We start from the raw sequence: 21,292 nt of genomic DNA on the forward strand, positions 1-21,292 counted from the left end.
CACCAACACGTGATTTCACGCGTAGAAAGAGCGTGAACTCCAAATTTAGACAAAAACTGTTATTTTTTTAAAAAAAAACAAAATAAAAGAAGGTTAAAAAAAAAATATTTCTTTCTCTTTCCTTCCCAACCCACCCCATTTCTCTTTCTTTCTCTAATTACCATTACCTTCTTCCCCATCCAACCCCCATTACTTTCTTTTTTTTCTCCCCTTCCCAACCATCTAAAAGTTCTCTTTTCTTTCCTTTTTTTCATATTTTCTTTCTTTCTAGAGAAACGAAATTGTGTTGTTATGGTAGATTTGTTTTCCTTTCCTTTTTTTGGGCTATTTACAATCCATAAGGTGACAAAGATTCAATAGTCTTGAAGGATGAAAAGTGATTGTTGAATGTCTTTGTGAAATTAGGTGAAACGTGTTATGTAAAATTGTGTACAAATATTGTGATTTATTGTGATATTTTAATGGTGATTTATTGGCATTAATGGAGAAAAGAAATTTATGGTGATTCAAATAGATGATGTAAACGTTGGTAAAAAAATACTATTAGAGTTACGAATGTTAGAAACTTCGAGAAAAAATTGAATTATAATTTTTAAGAACTTGAAGAGTCGGGTTACAGTTATAGACAATGGCCTTGAAGAAGAAGAAAAAAAGGTTAATAAAGATGGTGTTAATGGTGATTGTGGGTTGAGGGAGGTGGAGGAGAGGTGAGAGAAATAACTATTTTATTTTATTTTATTTTTGTAAATAGAAAATTTATTATTTTTGTCTTTTATGGAATAACATTTTTGGTTAATACTTTAAAAATATTTATGAAATAATTTTGACATGGCATTATTATATCTGATGTGGATATGACATGTTATTTATGTAAGAGAGAGTGAGCTATACACATGGTTGGATGGTTTAAAAGTCTCATTTTAATTGAGGGTTCAGTTGACAATGGGTCAAGTAGAAAGATTTAGAATACAACTTTATACAAGTACAAGAGTCTATCAGACTATTTCGCCTTTATAAAATACAAAAAAACCCACTATATTTGTCATCTACTTTAATTCTATTCAAACTATTTTTTTAAAAAAATAGTAAAAGAAAATAGAATTTTCTCTCTTCTTCTTCTTCTTCTCTCTAACGTTCTTCTCTTCTTCTTCTTCTCTCTAACGTTCTTCTCTTCTTCTTCTTCCTTAGAAAATTATCTCCCATTATCTTCCTCATCATCTATGGCCGTCACTCTCTCTCTCTTTCTGAAGTGAAGGTCGTGTTTGACTTAAAATGGGTAAGTCATTTTTTTGAAAGATTTTACAATTTCAAACAACACACTCTTGATACTAAGTTCTTTTCTTGGGTTAATGAACAAGAAATCGTTCTATAGACTATTTTTTTTAGTAATGGTGTAATGGTACCTATTATTTTTATTTTTGAAAGAATATCGACAAACCCAAAAAAATCCTAATTTTTGGAAATGTATATGTGAAGAGTCATTTTTGCTTGTTGTTCAGTGAAGAGTCATTTTTGTTGCTTTTGTTCTTCTTTTTGTGACCATTTTGTTCATATGATTGTAGAAATTTAGTTTTGTTCAGTTGTCCAACATTTTGTTCATCTTGTGTCGTATGTTGCAACATATTAGTGATATGTTCGTACATATTCCAACATAGTTGTCATATGTTGGAACATGTCACATATGTGTTAGAGCAATATAATGATCATTTGTAGTAATAGGTTACCCATATATTGAAACAGAAGATTCATCTGTGTCAACAAAAGGTACAACTGTGGCAACAAAATGTTCATCTGTATCAATATAAGTATAAATTGTTAACCTTATTATTTTATAATCAGTTGTAAAATTTCAATCTTTTTTTATTTACCTGATAGATAAAATGTCACAAGGAGCTTCATTTGTGGCAACAACTCAATCTTTTATTAGTGATGCTTCATCATTTAACATGTCGATGCGAAGGATGTGAGCATCAACATGAATATTTTATTAGTCGTGTTAAAGAACTCACTAATATTTTTAAGAAAATGACATATAATATTGATGTCCATACATCCAAGAAGATTTCACAGCCTTTGAAGGAGGTTGAAAAAATCAATTTTTCGATCACTATCTATAATTAGTAAAAGAAAAAATCAATGAATACTGCTCCAGTATCTTCCTCAATCGCAAAAGGCAAGGGGAGAGAAAGAGAAAAAAGAGAAAGAGGAAGAGAAAGAGAAAAAAAGTCGTCAGTTGTGATGTGAAGAAGCAATAATATCCATTTGAAGGTTTTATTATTATTTTTTATTTATTTTGTTGGAACAAATGTCAATTATGTTGGAAAGGAAGAAATGTGGTATCTGTGGCAGCATATATAGTCTTTGTTGTAAAAAAATCACACAATCATCTGTATATGCCCCAACAGAAAGGTGATATGTGACAACATATATAACCTCTGTTGTAAAAAAATCACAGAATTATCTGCATGTACCCCAATAGAAAGGAGATATGTGACAACATATATCACTTTGAATTGTCATATGTTGCAACGTTATATTGTCAAAATTCAAAAAAAAAATTTAAAAGGTAGAAAACAACCTTCATTTTCCCTTTCTCTTCTATAAAAGGCCGCTTCATATTCCAAATTTAATTTACTTTTACTAATTCCATTTTGTTTTCTTCTTTCCTTTCATCTCTCTTGTTTGTTTCTCCATTATTCTTCTTCACAGATTCAGTTATTGTGAAATTTCTACAACACAAGTTTAATCTATTATGATATTTTTTACAACAAGTTGTCGCTGTCCTCATCATTCCTAATTTATCGTCGATGATAATGTTTGTAATTAATGATAATGTTTTATTTTATCTGTTATGTTATGTTATATTGAGAACAAGTACATCGTATATGATGTTATGTTGCTCCAACCAATTTCCTTTTAACACTATCTATCCACTACAGAGTCAAATGTTGCTATATAAGGGTGATATGATGCAATATTTGAGACACTTATAGCAACAAATGAGTCATCGCCACAGATAAGTCATATGTAGCAACATATGCCTCATATGTTGCATTTTTTGACTCATATGTTGCAACACATGGGGCTTTTGTAGCAACAGTCTCATCTGTTGCAACATTTTTGACTCATATGTTGCAACATTTGACTCATATATTGCAAAACATGGTCATATATAACAACATATGCCTCATTTGTTATATAACATTTGACTCATATGTAACAACACATGGATCATCTGTTGCAACATCTGACTCATATGTAGTAATACATGGGTCATCTGTAACAACATATGCCTCATATGTTGCAACATTTGATTCATATATTGCAACATATGGGGCATCTGTATCAACATAGGTGTCATTGTAGCAACAATAACTTACTGATGTTATGTTATGTCAAGAACAAGTAAAAATGTTGAAACAAAAGTGGAAAATTATGTTTATTTATTTTGACCACTATAATAATTTTCTTTTTGGTTGTACACAACTACATAAGAATTTTCCATCTTTCATAGTATTCTTCTTGGTAATGCTTAAAAATAGAAAAAAGTCCACAACAATCAACACGAATATTAGCTTTCAGTTGTTACAATATTTGATCTTCTTCTTCTCCTTCATCACCCATTTATTACTTCTTTTAATATGACTTTCATCATCAATTTCCAACTCCTTAATTCTCTTCGCCAATCTTAGAATAATGAACTTGGATGGTATATCAACATCTTCACGATCCCTCCATCTAAAAAGGTTGCATGCATTCACCTAAAATACACCACACATCACAAAGAATTTAAATTAAACAAAAATTAAAATAAAGACAAACAATAGATCTCCAGACCAAGATGTAGAAATGTACATACACGATAGCGTAGACAAGATCAAAATCTTCGACCTAAATTGTCCTTCGACCATGAAGTTTGCATTGAGAGTAAGTCTCCATGGTTGCGGCAGATTTTCAAACCTTACATGGGATCATTCTCATCATTACAAATTCGATTTAATATTGCATTTGACATTATATCAAAAGTAACATAAACAAACAAAACTCATTCATGAGATCTCTAGTACTTAGCTATATTTAAATAAATTCATTCTTACCCAACGACTATATTGCAAAATTAATGATATCATTGATTTGACAGAACATGACAGACGAATCTCTTATTTAATGATTTGGTTTAACCAAACCAATCAATTAGTTGTGTGTTAAAAAACAAAGAGCAGAACAAGCTGATGAAATAAATAACATCATTATATCTCATGAAAACCCTATCTTATCTTAAAATAAAAATGAAAACCCTAATTTATATCCCTTCTAGAAATGAAATAATGGGCCGGTTGGATCAGTTTTAGAGGTTGCAAAAGATGACAATTTGATGGACGGGTTAATCGATAAATTAAGCAATTAAAAATATCAAATTGGACCCTATTTAAGTACTTTGGATAATAATTAAGAATTAAAAATATGCTATAACACTTTGAACAACGATTTTCAAAGGTGTTATATAACTATCATATCGAATTACTTAGTCATTGTATGATAAACTAGTGGTATAATAATATTTGTAAAATTAATTGATAGAATTGATGAAAGTTGTTGTATTAAATCATAATTTTGTACTTAGACATGTTATAGGACTATATATTAGTGTTACATGTTGTATAAGATCACAATCTAATTGAATTAATACAAAAAATCACATGTTAGGTTATTCATATGTTGCAACATGTGACAAATCTACTCCAATTTCAACACAAAATTCAACATATTATCCAATAGAATGTACATCTGTTGCCACATATAACAATTTGATGGATGAGTTAATCTATAAATTAAGAAATTTAGCAATGAAAAATTTCAAATTGGACCATATTTTAGTACTTTGGACCATAATTAAGCAATAAAAAGATGATATAACACTTTGAACAACAATTTCCTATGGTGTTATATAACTATCATATGAAATTACTTAGTCATTGTATGATGAACTAGTGATATAATAGCATTTGTAAAAATAATTGATAGAATTGATGAAGGTTATTGTATTAGACCATAATTTTGTACTTAGACATGTTATAAGACTATATATTAGTGTTACATTGTAACACCCCGTATTCAAAATAGACAAAAATGCAGATTTTGAGAAGTTGCAGGTGCAACTTACGGTCACCATCCACGGACCGTAGGTCAGACCACGGCCCGTGCTGGTGGTCCGTGGTTCGCCACTGTAACCCCTCCCCAGCCAGCTCAGAAAATTGGTTAAGTCTCGACTCACGAACAGACCCACGGTCCGTAGATCAGACCACGGTCCGTGGTCTGTGTCCGTGGATCAAGACCTCCTTTACCCAGCCTCTGACATGAACTACGGTTGACCAGCACGGACCGTCGTTCGATCCACGGTCCGTAGGTCTGACCGTAGATCGAAGGTTAGTAGCCAGTTAGCTGAAAATTCTAATGGGTCAACTTCAGATGGTCATAAATCTTAGAACAAAATTAATTATGTGTCCCATGACCTATGGTTAGATAGATAATTGAATTATCTTTCCAACGCCACCATGTTTGATAAATTTCGACATCCGAGTAAAAAGTTATGCCCGTTTTAGTGAAGCCCTGTCGGGCAGACTCGACCTACGGACCCAATCGACGGACCGTCGATTGATTGACGGACCGTCAGTCAGGTCCGTCAGTCACTCCGACAGCAGCTAATTCAAGGGTCTTTTGGTCTTTTCCTATTTCGTTTAACCCCTTAGATACGTCGTTTAAACCCTAAATCATGAGGTTTTAATCAGTTTAAGCCTAGAAACATAACTAGAACTTATCCAAGTCAATTCATTAATCAAAACTTAGAAAATTAGAAGCAAGAGAGGAGAAAAAGGTCAAGAACCCTAGTTCAAGAACGCAGCGAGGTTCCTTCAGTTCCAGCCCCGAAATCGAAAGATTTCTCCGTGGAATTCGTCACCAGGTATGTGGGATTTCACTAGTGGGTTCCTTTCGCCCATTAGGTCCCTAGAATTCAGTCAGATTCTTGATTCCATGATTATGAACAGACCTAGGGTTTCTAGAATTTCAACAGATCATCATGAGTTAGTTATTTAAATGTTCCAAATCAGATTATCATGTTATTGCTCAGTTTATCGCATGAATTTCAGAACCCTAGCTATGTATTTCTTTAGTTCTTGAATTACACATGCTAGGTCAGATATTTCAGTATTCAGTTTTACATGCCTCAGTTTATGAATGCATCATTATCAGATTAATTGTTGCATTCTCAGTTTGCATGTTCAGTTTCGAGCTATCCAGTATTTACAGAAATTCAGTCATAACTAGTTAACCACTTAATTCATTGGGAGTAGCATAATACCGAGTTGGACTAGGGTTTCAGCGTACCCATATAGTCCCAGAACTACGAGCCACGTAGGTGTAAGTCCCCTCTGTGGGCAACATCAGTTTAGTGATCACGCCAGCATGCCTCTATACCTCTGGCAGGGTATATTGGGTCCTCTCGATGGGGCGTATACATCGGACTCCACATTTAGCTCATGTGGTTTTATGTCGGTTATTAGTAGCTCCCACAGTTCAGTCAGACTCTATTGCATTGACCATATTTTAGTACAGTCAGTATTCAGTCTCAACATGTTATAAATTTGGTCATTGCATCATTTAGCTCAGTATTCAGTATTTTCAGTATCTATATCATGTTCAGATTATATCATTGCTCAGTATGCTTTGTTCAGTTATATGTTATTTCAGCTTTACTCTATCCTGCATGCTCAGTACCTTTCAAGTGCTGACGCATACGTGCGTTACATCTTCTCGTGATGTAGGTTCAGGTTCTCAGCATCCAGATCACGCTTAGATCGGTTCCCGATCTCCAGTTCAGCAGAATCAGTGGTGAGTCCTCATTCTCCGAGGACAATAGTCATGAGTTTCTTTTCAGTATTTTAGTCCTTTAGTTTCAGTTTTGCTAGACTTAGCTGGGGCCTGTCCCAGCATTTCTAGTCAGTTAGAGGCTATTTTCAGACAAAGATAGATTCAGCTTAGTATTGAGTTAATAACTTCTTTGTATTAAACTCATCAGTTTTTCATATATCTCAGTTATAGTATATGGGTATTCCCCATCTTTTCAGATTTATTTATGATTTAGCTTCCGCATCAGTTTATTATCTTTAGTATGCTCATGATCATGCCAGCAGGGTTAGCTTGGGATCACTTGTGGTCCTAGGTCCCGTGTCCGCGTCTCGGGGGTAGCTCGGGGCGTGACATACATGTTGTATTATGTCATAATTTAATTGAATTAATACAAAAAACCACATGTTAGGTTATACATATGTTACAACATATGACAAATTTGTTGCAATTTCAACACAAAATTCAACAGATTATCCAACAGAATATACATCTGTTGCCACAGATAACAACGTGATGGATGAGATAATCTATAAATTAAGCAAATTAGCAATGAAAAATGTCAAATTGAATCATATTTTAGTACTTTGGACCATAATTAAGCAATAAAAAGATCCTATAATATTTTGAACAACAATTTCCTATGGTGTTATATAACTATCATATGGAATTACGTAGTCATTGTATGATGAACTAGTGCTATAATAATATTTGTAAAAATAATTGATAGAATTGATGAAGGTTGTTGCATTAGCCATAATTTTGTACTTAGACATGTTATATGACTATATATTAGTTCTACACGTTCTATTAGGTCACAATTTAATTGAATTAATACAAAAAACCACATGTTAGGTTATCCATATGTTGCATCATATGACAGATCTGTTGCAATTTCAACACAAAATTCAACAGAATGTACCTCTGTTGCCACATATGACAATTTGATAGATGTGTTAATTGATAAATTAAGCAATTTAATAATAAAAAAGTTAAATTGGACCATATTTTAGTACTTTGAACCATAATTAAGCAATAAAAAGATGATATAACACTCTGAACAACGATTTCCAAAGGTGTTATATAACTATCATACGGAATTACTTAGTCATTGTATGATTAACTAGTGGTATAACAGTATTTGTAAAAATAATTGATAAAATTGTTGAAGGTTGTTGTATTAAATCATAATTCTATACTTAGACATGTTATAGGACTATATATTCGTGCTGCATGTTGTATTAGGTCACAATTTAATTGAATTAATTCCAAAAATCACATGTTAGGTTATTCATGTGTTGCAACATATGGCATATCTGTTACAATTTCAACACAAAATTCAATAGATTATCTAACAAAATGTACATCTGTTGCCACAGATGACAATTTGATGGATGTGTTAATTAATAAATTAAGCAATTTAATAATGAAAAATATCAAATTGGATCATATTTGTGTACTTTGAACCATAATTGAGCAATAAAAAGACATTATAACACTTTGAACAACGATTTTCAAAGGTGTTATATAATTGTCATATGAAATTACTTAGTCATTGTATGATGAACTAGTGGTATAATAGTATTTGTAAGAATAATTAATAGAAATGATGAAGGTTGTTGTATTAGACCATAATTTTGTACTTAGACATGCTACATGTTGTATTAGGTCACAATTTAATTGAATTAATACCAAAAATCACATGTTATGTTATCCATATGTTGCAACATATGACAAATCTATTGCAATTTCAACACAAAATTCAATAGATTATCCAACAGAATGTACATCTGTTGCCATATATGACAATTTAATGGATGTGTTAAGCGATAAATTAAGCAATTTAATAATGTAAAATGTCAAATTGAACCATATTTTAGTAATTTGAACCATAATTGAGCAATAAAAAGATGCTATAACACTTTGAACAACAATTTTATAAGGCAAATATGTTGCAATTTCAACACAAAAATCAATTGATTATCCAACAGAATGTACATATGTTATCACAACTTAATTGAATTAATACCAAATAGTGGTATGAGGCAAAAATTTAACTACATAATCTAGTTTTAAATCACAACTACATAATTCACAACGAATATCATTTCATCGTCACTTTTTTTTGGGCCAGTCATTCTTGCGATGGATTTGCTCATGTTGATGAACAGTGCAACAAATGTGTCTTTCTCCCAACACATGAGGTTTTAGCACCCACATTCTATCTAAAACTTGTCGTAACTTATGTCGACATGTCCTGTTTTTTTGTGGCTTTATTTGTTTCATTTTGGCAATGGACATTAACTTTTCTTTCATGAATTCATTGTCCTTGAAGATTGAAATTATGGCAAGCGCATAGGATGCATCAATGTGGCCTCTGTCTGCTGCTTGATTAATCATTTCCAATGCATTTGAATAGTTATTGTTGAAAGAACTCAAACTACAGAAGAAATAACACATTTAAAAAATAGAATACATTGATGAAAACGTGAATACTTATGAAAAACATTAAAAATTACCAAGCATTTTCAGTATAAGGAATGTAAATTCCCCGATGCTCTAGAAATTTCCAGGAAAATTAAGTTATATGTTGCAACATATGACTATTTTGTTGCGACATGTGAGTCATATGTTGCTACATATAACTATTCTGTTGCGACACATAAACCACATGTTGCAACATGTGTAAGTTAAATATTGCAACATATGACTATTTTGTTGCAACATATGACTATTTTGTTGCGACATATAAGTCATATGTTGCTACATTTAACTATTTTGTTGCGACACATAAATCACATGTTGCAACATGTGTAAGTTATATATTACAACATATGATTATTCTGTTGCGACATATAAGTCATATGTTACTACATATAACTATTCTGTTGCGACACATAAATCACATGTTGTAACAAAATGTGTAAGTTATATGTTGCAATATATGACTATTTTGTTGCGACATGTAAGTCATATGTTGCTCCATATAACTATTCTGTTGTGCCAAATTTACATATTGCGACACATAAATCACATGTTGCAACATATGACTATTCTGTTGCGATTGAAATAATCTTTCTGCTACAACATAAGACTAACATTTGTTTCAATAGTCAACTGTTGCAACATATATAACAATCTGTTGAAAACGTGAATGCAAATTATTGAAAAAATTGTAAGTTATACCCAGATGATGATGAATGATTCAAAGAACTATTAATCTTACTTACCAAACAATGGTGTGTGAACACAATCACTTATGAAGTAATTTCAATTGATACAGAACGAAATCTGATCCACTGATTACTTAATTTTGATTCAAGAGGAAGATAAGAAGAAGAAGAATCGCAAGGACTAGCAGCCAAAACCAACAATGTACGAACAATAAGAAGAAAAAGATGATGATGATGATGATGAAGAGAACGGGAAGAAGGCAAACAAGCAAGAATGAAGCAGAAGAAAAAGAAGAAGAAGAAGAGGAGGAGGAGGAGGAGGAGGAGGAGGAGGAGGAGGAATGCAACGGGAGGCGGGGAAAAAAAGCTTTTATTTCCCCTTTTGGTTTGGTTCGGTTTGCTGGCTTCCCACCAAAATTGGTTAAATTAAATTTTAGTCATTTACCCTTTTACCCCTCATTTAATACAATGGACCAAACTGTCAACTTAAAAACTTGAGGGTAACTCCCACAGTCCTTAATCCTTAATTATATAATTGTCACCTACACTCAATAATTAAGACTTATGTCACCACCATTTTATTTTGACTCCTTATTGTCACTCTTAATTCAAAGTCCCTACTATCTTGATGGACACTTAGTAGCAGTATTTATGGAAAAACTACATAATAAGGCATACTTTACTGCCATATATACTTAATTTACCAATACTTTACAAAAATTACACATAATGCCACTTTTAATATTTATATCACATATTTTAAAATATTTAATCAAATACCCAAATCTCTTAATTATGGTATTGAATAATTATCTCAAAATTTAAACTCTTTAATTAATTGTTAATTAGCAATTTAAATTATTTTCTCTCACATATACCTTTCTCCTTGTATTTTCTCTCACACATGCCTTTCCCTCCCCCAATCCGTCTCTATCTCTCCCCCCCCCCCCCAACGGTCTTCTCTCACCCCATATCTTCAAAAACCTCCACTATCTCCCTCTCTTCCTTAATCGTCTCAATACATGTTTGCATATCCTAAATTTTAAACTAAATCTTGATAATCAGAAGTATACAAAGAGGTAAAAAATAATTTTATTATTATAATGTATCATGATTTACATGTATTTGTCAATTATACACATGTATCTAAGTAAATATCCATAATTATTTTTGTCAATTTTGAATCTTTATCACTGCTTTAGAGTAAATCTTTGTCAATTATACACATGTATCTGAGTGTAAGATTTTTTGAATAGGCTTCAATTATGTATCTGAGTTATAACCCACAAGTTTTGAGGAATCCGAATATTTTATGTATCTTCTTAATGAAACAATGATATAGGCCATTGCTGGAAAAAAACTCGAAGTTTTTTAAAAAGAAGAAGAAAGGAATAGCTGGGTGAATTTTCTAAAACAAATGGAAGGGTTTTTACTTTTTTGAATATTTTTACATGTTATAATGCATCAGCATATTGCAAAGTTATTGCAAGCATGATTTTCTCCATAATTCATGACTTTCAGTTACATCCCTTAATCAGTTAGACTTAATAAATATGTATCTAACTGCTATGTTTATCGGATACATGTATCTAAAAGCGACATATACATGTATCGAAAGTGGAAAATATGGTACGATATGTAATTATACAAACTAGAGGGAAATGAAGTAATTAGATACTAAACTCGTGGGATTTGTGTTGTTTATCCAAAAAATAAGTCTTATCCATATATTAGAATTAGAGCCGTCAAAATGGGTTTGGCTCACGGGGCCTGTCCAACTCAACCCCTTATTGGGATAGGATTGATATATAATTTGGAAAAATTTTCAAATATCAATATTTTGACATTTAATAGGATCCTTTAGCTACATTTTTAATATTTATTTAAAATGTCAATATTTTAGTTAGTTATGTATCTGATTTATGTATTTTTTTTTATTTGCAAGAATATAATTGTTTAATAACAGAAAGGAGAAAATCAAGAGAGATACTATTTTAAAAAAATGAGCATATCACTTAAAATTCTCATTAGTTTCAATTACAAAAAAATCCCCATTCTTATTTGATTGGACCAACTTTCTTTTTATCATGTTTTCATCGTAATTGTATACTTATAATTTTTACATTTTATGTGTTTACTTTACCATTCAAATTAAAATTGATATTATACTTTCATAGTGAAAACTACAAATTGTATCCCAGTGATCAAAATTGTATACATGACTGTCAAATATATTTTTGTTTTATTTGTAATACAAAAATATTACCGATTGTTCCTAATCTAATCTAATCGTTACATATGAATATGATTATGAAAAAAATACAAGATTCTAAAAAAAAAAATAACATCCATGGTGGAAATAATACAATCTGTTGAGGATTGATACAATATTCTAAAAATAATTATAGAAATTGACTATATAAGAAGTAGGTATACAAGATTCTGGAAACAAATAGCATACATAGTGGAAATAATACAATCTGTTGAGGAATGATACAATATTCTAAAAAAAATACAAATTGACTGTGAAAAAAATAGGATACATCTAAGCTTAAGGAATATAAATCCATTTGACATACCTATTTGAATGACTACAAACTAAAAAACAAATACAATAAATACAAATTCTGAGTGAAAGAAAAACAATTCACAAACAAAAATTAATATGAATACATTCTGGTATGAATACAATTTGCAACATTCTTCTCTAACTCTCTATTTTCTTCTTCTTCTTCTTCTTCGTCTGCTATGTTCTTTCAAGCCCATTTGAAACTAGGGCTTATATGCCCAACCCATATAAGCCCTTGGCCCTTGAGGCTTGATGAGGGTCGGTTCGGGAAGGGCTTATGGTTCAAAACTATTTATTTAAGGGTAAGTTACAACAATCTCACTAGTATACGAGTTAATTACTTAAATGCACGTTAAGTTGTAAAATTACGAATCTTACTAGATTTTGGTACTTCCAAATACATGTATATCGAGATATATGTACTCAAAATTAGGTTAATTTGTTCTAGATACACTGTATCCAAGTGGATTCCTATGTATCTAGGATACATAGACAAATCCCGCACCTTCGTCTCCCTCTCATCTCGCTCGCGTATCTGGGATTCATCACACTAGATACATGTATCTCGCGTATCTAGTATCCTAGATACATGTATCTCGCGTATCTAGTATCCTAGATACATGCTAATCACACTAGATTTTTTGCTAGTATTATTGAAACAACACCATTATTTGTCATATTTGATTTGAAAATATTCTTATTTTTTTTATGTTATAGAATTTTAAGTTTGAAAAGAAAAAAAGAAGGGCTAGCCTGCCCCAGCCCTCGACGTTGCATTGAGCATTTTCAGGCTCTTCCAAATGAAGGGCCAGTTCGCCCTAGCCCATCAAATTTTTTGGCCCATGAGGCTTGGGCCGGGTGGAGTTGGACCAGCCCTTTTGACAATTTTAATTAGAGTTGGTATAACTTATATAATGTTTGGTGGATCGATAAGAAAAAAGTTATTTATATATAAATTTAATATGATTTTTGATTGACAATTTTGAAATTCGCATAATTAATACATTTATAAGTTATGATAAAATTTGTGTTATTTATGTGGAGTACAAAGAGAATAATTAATACCTATATAACTAATATATGGATAAAAAATTTAAATATGTTATAAAATCAAGCTCAGAATAATATAATTATCAAGAGAGGAAGACAAGAAATGTAGATGAAAGAGAGAACTTTTCTTCTTATTCAAGTGTATCTTCCAAATGGTGAGTGATATCTCTATTTATAGTGTTGAGATATAACTCCCAAAGGTCACAAACTAGCAGATACATAGTTATCCAAAGAGTTCTTTTCACCTTGGAAGCATATATACATGAAGACAATTAAGTCTTCAATATATTTAATGGACAATCCACACAATTCACTGGATTTATAACACTCCCCCTTGGATGTCCATAGATAATGTGTCTCGTTAAACCTTACTAGGAAAAATTTGAGGGGAAAAAATCCTAGTGAAGGAAAAAGAGTACACAAATCTTTTGATACGCATTATTTGTTGCCTCATTAAAAACCTTGCTAGGAAAATAAGTGGGACAAAATCTCGGTCAAGCAAAAAAGAGTGCAACACGTATTATACTCCCCTGATCAAAATATCACTCAATTTCTCGTGATGATGTACCCAATCGTATATACCAACTTTTCAAATGCTGACAATGTCTTTGTGATCAAATCATATTCACGAAGATGTTGCATGATTGAACTCATTTATGATATATCATTTTCTGATTTCATGGATATGATGAAACTTTGAGCTTAGCCGAATACATTCTTGAAAATCACTCTATTCGTGACATCGTTACTACAAGTAAATTCCTCATTCAACTTGTTCATAACAACAATCATCTTGTGGACACATTCATTTGCAGTTGATTATCTTGGTACTTTGTGGTTGATATATTCTTTTTTCTAAGAAAAACCACACGTTTCATGAATATGGTGTGTCATTGATCTCAATCAGACGCACTCTCGACTTGCTTCAGGAAGGGCTTTTATTTCTACATGGTTTGAAAAAGTGACTACCAACGTTTGCTTCATTAATCGCCAAGATATTATTGTGCCTCCAAATGTAAGCAAATAACATGTTTGAGACCGAGCTTTATGAGGATCTGTATATGCGTGACCAATCAACTCTGACTTGAATTCCTCGAAATAGAACAAACCCATGTATATGTTCCTTCGAAGATATTTAAGTATGTGCTTAACACCATTTCAATTTCCTTTTGTTCGGGAGGAACTGAATCTTGCTAGTAAATTTACTGCAAAACAGATATCTGGTCGAGTATTGTTAGCAAGATGCATTAGTGCCCTGATTGCACTAAGGTATGGAGTTTCATCACTAAGAAGCTCTTCATCATTCTTTTGACATCGCAGTGAATCTTTATTTATGTCAAGCGATCTCACAATCATTGGGGCACTTAATGAATGTGATTTATCCATATAAAATCGCATCAAAACTTTCTATGTATGCCGATTGATGAACAAATATTTCATTCGTTAAATTCTCAAACTGTAGGTTAAGACAAAAATTTGTCTTTCTAGGATCTTTTCATTTTAGATTCTCTTCTCAAACACTCAACAACTTTTGAAAGCTCTTTATGAGTGCTAATAATGTTCAAGTCATCAACATACACAACTATTATAACAAATTCAAATCTTGACCTTTTCATAAAGATGCAAGGGTAATGAGGGTCTTTTTTGTACCCTTTCTTTCTTGATTGTTTCAATCCATATAAGGATTCTTGAAGCTTTATTGAAAAAGTTTCTTTCAAACTTTTATATGTTTCAGACACCTTGATTGCTTCAAGGATTTTCATATAACCTTCAATATTGTCTAGCTAGACATGATAATTATTCATTATATGCATTCGTTTTTATATGTTGCCAGATCAAAAACAAATCTTATTGCATCCACCATAGGAGAAAACGTCTCTAATAATGTTATGATTTTTGCGACAAACCTTTATGCCCCAAGGTACAATCCGTACTTGATATCTTACGGTTATACCATCGCATAATAGTTTATTTGTACCCTCCTGACATTATACCTTGATTTATGGACTATCAATTCAAAACATCACTTTTCTAAGTGAAACAAAATATACTTGACATAACTTATCGAGATCTCTTCATTTTTCAGGTACCTGAACCTTTTTCAAGGTTCTATGAAGTGTTTTGTCGTGGTGCTCTCTTATAGCACTTGCCTCATTATCATGACCATATTGATCATTTGCTCCTCTCCTTCTTCAAGGAATTTTACATTTGGAACCGATTGGTCTATTACGCTTCAGGCGTATCATAGACTCTGTCCTTCAAGGACTTCTCATTGGAACATTTGCAGCTGAATTATATCATAGTGTCAGTAAATTCATCTGACAATAGATTTGCAACATTATGCAAAAGAGTTATCCCTTAAATTTCAAATTTTCTTTTAACGAGGATCTAGATAATTTATAATTAACCTCATATATAATTTTCAGCTATCAATCATCTCTCTCCCTAATGTTAGGAAATCTAACATTCATCCCAACATCATTTGGAAATTCATCTTTGTGCATGGTGAAGAAATTAAATCATAACCGCACATTCAATGTTTTAGATGAAAATCATTTGGTTCCTGACCCTGAACCAATTTTGATAGGGGACCTTTGTTGGCTTGATGCGTACAAGCGTTGCTACGTGTAAAATAAATTCATCTCATACCAAATTTCTTTTTTGGGAGATTTGTTCTCATAATTAATGGTTTAACTATAATTGGAGGCATATAATTTCTGCTAAACCAACCATCATTATATATCAACATAATTTTATAATTTGAAACTGTGCTCTTAATTTAACAATTCGAGCAAACAACCTTACAAACACCAGTTTGTAAGTTGACAACAAAATACATGTGACCATCGCATAGAGGCAACTATCATATAGTTGCAAATGGTCCACAGGGCAGGTGAATGAGCCCATATTCACCTTCTTATATGTTCTGAGGGAGTACAATCTCAACCTTAGCTGGTACAATGATACAATGATCAAATTATCAGCGAACAAGCAACATAAGAGAATTCTTGAAGAATTTTTTTATTTCTTCATCATATAAGCCACATGAATTATCAATTACTTTTGCATCACATTTAAATTAGAATGGTCAACCGGTCATGTCAACTGATCTTTATTCCAGTACACTTATAGTTTACTTTTGCATGTGATTCCATCAGCATGCCCATGTTTGTGTGCAACAAAGAAAAGGAAAAAATGGATAATCTTTTACATAAATATTTATAACCCGCTTCGATTGTAGTAATCTAAAGATATAAAATCTTTTCATAATTTAAATTCACAATATTTCTTTTCAATTAATCTGAAACTTTAAAAATTTCTTTTGAGACTTACTACAATCCCAATATTATTCCTCTGGTAATAACACAACTCGTTAGAGCTTGCAATTAATTTTGTGTACTATCACATATTCCATGACAGCATCCATACTTTTGTTGTACCATAGGTACACAACCAATGACAAATTTGTATTGCCACGGAATAATATTATTTTGGTCATGGCCACAACCTTTATAGGCAAGAATTATTTCTTTCTTTTACCCTTTCGGTAGTTCACAATAAACTGTCACGACCCGATTTATCAAGTCATGATGGCACCTACTATAACCCACCANNGGAAACGGCCCTAAAACCCAAACGAACGACCAGGCGACCGAACAGTCAGTGCCAGCAAGTCATAAATGACTTGGGGTCGCTACAGGAACGCTCTAAACGATGAAATGAATTCTTTAATTTAAAAATGACCTGGAGGGTCATTACATAAACATACCATAATATTTATGACGTATAAACGTACACGACCATTGGCCATTTTTGCCAAATAAAATTTATTTATTTCTCTCAAACCTTCCGTAGAGGTGAGTTGTGACATATTTTTAACCATAAGTGAATATGTTCTTATTCATAGTTTTCTTCATATTTTGACACATTCACTTTAAAGAATGGACAAACATTCATGATGCTTATTACAAGCTACAATCTCTTCATGAGTTGACCATAAACATTTATATATGTCATACCTTTATATTTGACATATTTACATGAATCACTTCAACGTCACTTTGAAAGATAAAGTGCACCATCACTTTATATTTTTTCTTTTGATGGAGAATTTACAAACTTATCAAATTAAGTCGCACGATAACCGCGTGTCCAATAATCTTCTTACCATTTTGATGATAAATTATTTTCATAGTTTGAAGACTATTTGAAGAACTCATATTATTCTTCCTTTTATAATTACCACAATGATGAATATTATAATTTTGTCCCTCCACGCCCTTATTCAAACATTCAATCATTTGTCGTCTTTCAAACTTATTATTCATTGCTATCGCATTCATACGATAGAATTGAGCAAATCAAATGACGGGTTTCAAAGTTATCATACATTGCTACCACATTCTTTTCAAGGAATGGAGCAAATTCAATGGGATGAATTTCAAGACTTTTCATCAAAAATACATTATTTTTGTTTGTCATCATTTTATCATCACTATGGTGCATTGAGACTCAAATTCAATGTCTTATCCATATAAGGCGTGTTAGGTCATGATTCTATGAGATTAGAACCCAATTTCTTATCATCATGGGGCATGAAAACTCAAATTGATGTCTTACCTCTTGGTGCGATAAAACTTGAATCTACCGTGTTACCCTTAAATATTTTTCATTAAGGTGCATCATGTCTTTAACCAGATGTCTTATCCTTTTAGTGCGATGCAACTTGAATCCATCGTCTTACCCTCAATCATTGACATTATAGGCTAAAGTGCAGCAAACACACCCTTAAGCCTTTAAAATATCATCCCTTTCGATATTACTGCTTCATTGATTTAAAAAAAAAGTTAATATCTTTAATTACAAAAATTACTAATCATATTCAATAAAAGTGAACCAGTAGAAGTAGTTCATCAAAACTTCTGATTTGACTAACCAACTCATGGATATATCACAAGATCAACTTCAACAAAGTTTTTTTTTTTAATATACTAGATTAGTTTATCTAATTCAAAAAGAAACTTCCATCGTGTATGACTAAGAAACTAAGACAACAATTATACAGATGAAACCATGACAAAAGAAGTACTGTTTATTTGTTAGAATATAATTGAAATATATGTTAGATGTGCATACCTGCGTACCTTATCCATAAAGAACTATTTTCAATAGTTGGACAAACAAAGGCTAATACCAAATAAACACAAGCTTAGCACTTGGCCGTATCAGTAAATTACCTTGTTCCAACAAACAGAATAAACAAACCTCATGCTGATAACGTGTTATAAAATCAAATTCATAATAATATAATTATTAAGAGAAGAAGGCAAGAAATGTAGATGAAAGAGAGAACTTTTCTCTTATTCAAGTGTATCTTCCAAATGATGAGTGATATCTCTATTTATAATGTTGAGATATCACTCCCAAAGGTCACAAACTAGCAGACACATGGAGGCATATATACGTGAAGACAATTAAGTCTTGAATATATCTAATGGACAATCTACACAATTCAATGGATTTATAACAAAACAATAATATTTATCTTTATCACTCCCCCTTGACTACTTTCTTGTACATAAACAACATATCTTTCTAACTTAAGAATGAATGCTCTTCTTCCCAGTGATAAAATTAGTGAAAAACTTTCAATTTAGTCTTCTTGAGATTAAAATTCTTGAAACCCTAAACTTTGCTTTTCTTTTTTCTCCTCCTCTTGAATTTTCTTCTTGTTAATCCGGTGAGAAACGAGCCAAATCCTAGATTTTCTCTACAAAAAAATTAAGCAAAGTTCAAGTTTTGAGTGTTTTTTTAACGGGTGAAATAGTTTGATGTGGGTTTTGTTTTGTTTATTATTTTTTTTTCTTTTTAATAAAAGAGGATTTTTTTTTAAAATTTTATTTTCTTTTGCTTCAGAAAGTGCAATGGTGGAACTTATCTTCAGAGACTTAATTTAAAAAAAATATTATTTCAATAGGTAATTTTAAGTTAAATATTTTGTTTTATAGTGTAGGAGTTTGATTAAAATCAAAGAATAATTATTTAATCATGTTCTCGCTACTTACTTTTTAAATTATTTTTTTGGTTACTTTTATTGATTATCTACCTTTTTTTTCTTATCCTTTTCTTTATTGTTTTTCATTTTTATAATTTTTTGTTCACGTAATCCTACCTTACTTTTATATTTATTCTAACATTATTTCTCAATTCTTCCTTATATAAAAAAATAGATGAATCACACCAAATAAATAATTCAAGTTGATTTTTTAAAATCAAACACCTTAGAAATAGAAATAATTATCCAAAACAGCCTTACAAATTTAGAGAGTCGAAAACATCAAAATCTTACTATCCTCCTTATCCATCCAACAAATATTTTGAAAGCCTTTTGTTAAATTAGGTCTTAGGCCTAACTCACACCCTAAAAGCTAGCTCAAAGGGAGGAGAATTGTCCAAGCCTTATAAGGAGTCCACCCATCTCATTAACCACCGATGTGGGACTTTTGTCATTCTTTAACACCTTTAATTTATTGAGGTTCAAATGGGGTTAATGCATTTTTCTTTTCTTGTTTCATCTTTTTAAGTAACCAGATCAATTCTCTTTCACTTCTTACTAATTTTATGGAACATCTAAAAATTTGTTTTCTATCTTAACTATTTTTTATTTAATATTATTTATCATATTTAAATAAATTAAAAACTTTTAATATCAAGAATTCATTCAAAAGATTAAAGATTCTTCTCAAAGAAAAAAAATAAAGATTCCTTTCTCGGGTAAGAAAGTGAATAAAGACAAACAGACAACTTTACAGAAATGTTTCATCTTATCTAGTCATTTATGTTTTTTTTTTTTTTAATTTTATAAGCTTAAGAATTCACACCAATAAACTGTAATAATGATATATGAGAATTGAAAAAATGGGAGAACATCAATTTAGCCTATCATAAATAATTGTCTTATGAATTGAAACGTATATCGAAAACTACAAACGAAGTTATATTCTAAAAAATAGTTAACTAAGAAAGTATAACCGTTACTTATTTAAAGAATGATCTAATTATAGATTGAAGAGAAAAGAAGAATTACCACATTACTTATTTAAAGAATGATCTAACTATAGATTGAAGAGAAAAGAAGAATTACCACACTATATTATAGATAAATAATTTCTCTCAAAGGAATTGCAGCTAATGATAGTTAGAATATATTATTTACATGTGAATTTCTTATTGAGAGCATAAGAAAAAGATTGTTTCCTGAAATGGAAAAAGAGAAAAAAGAAAAAATGGTTACTAAAGAAGAATCATATATATAAAGCTAGATAAAAAAGAAGTGATGTGACACCTCTCAATGACCAATAATCTTATTTATCTTTTTTTTTTTTTTGTAGTTTTTTTTGACATTTTTTCTAATTTTTCTCAATTATTTTATTTTATAAAATCATCTTCTAAATTCATACCTCTTCAATTACATAAATTTAAATCTTAATTAATTTAGTAATGTCTATAACTTCTAACCTTTCATATTCATAACCTTCATATTATTTAATATACAAATTTATAACTTCTTAAAATGACACTTATAAAAACTTAT

General features: G+C 31.1%; 1 protein-coding gene across 1 annotated transcript in view; it reads right to left on the reverse strand.

The window, feature by feature from the left end:
• The window catches only part of LOC125858376 (serine/threonine-protein kinase Nek6-like), a 1,100,283-nt gene that overhangs the window by 460,269 nt on the left and 618,722 nt on the right, over positions 1 to 21,292 (reverse strand). The gene's annotated exons all lie outside the window — the stretch shown is intronic.

This window comes from Solanum stenotomum, chromosome 3, assembly GCF_019186545.1.
Source record: "Solanum stenotomum isolate F172 chromosome 3, ASM1918654v1, whole genome shotgun sequence".
Classification (NCBI taxonomy): domain Eukaryota; kingdom Viridiplantae; phylum Streptophyta; class Magnoliopsida; order Solanales; family Solanaceae; genus Solanum; species Solanum stenotomum.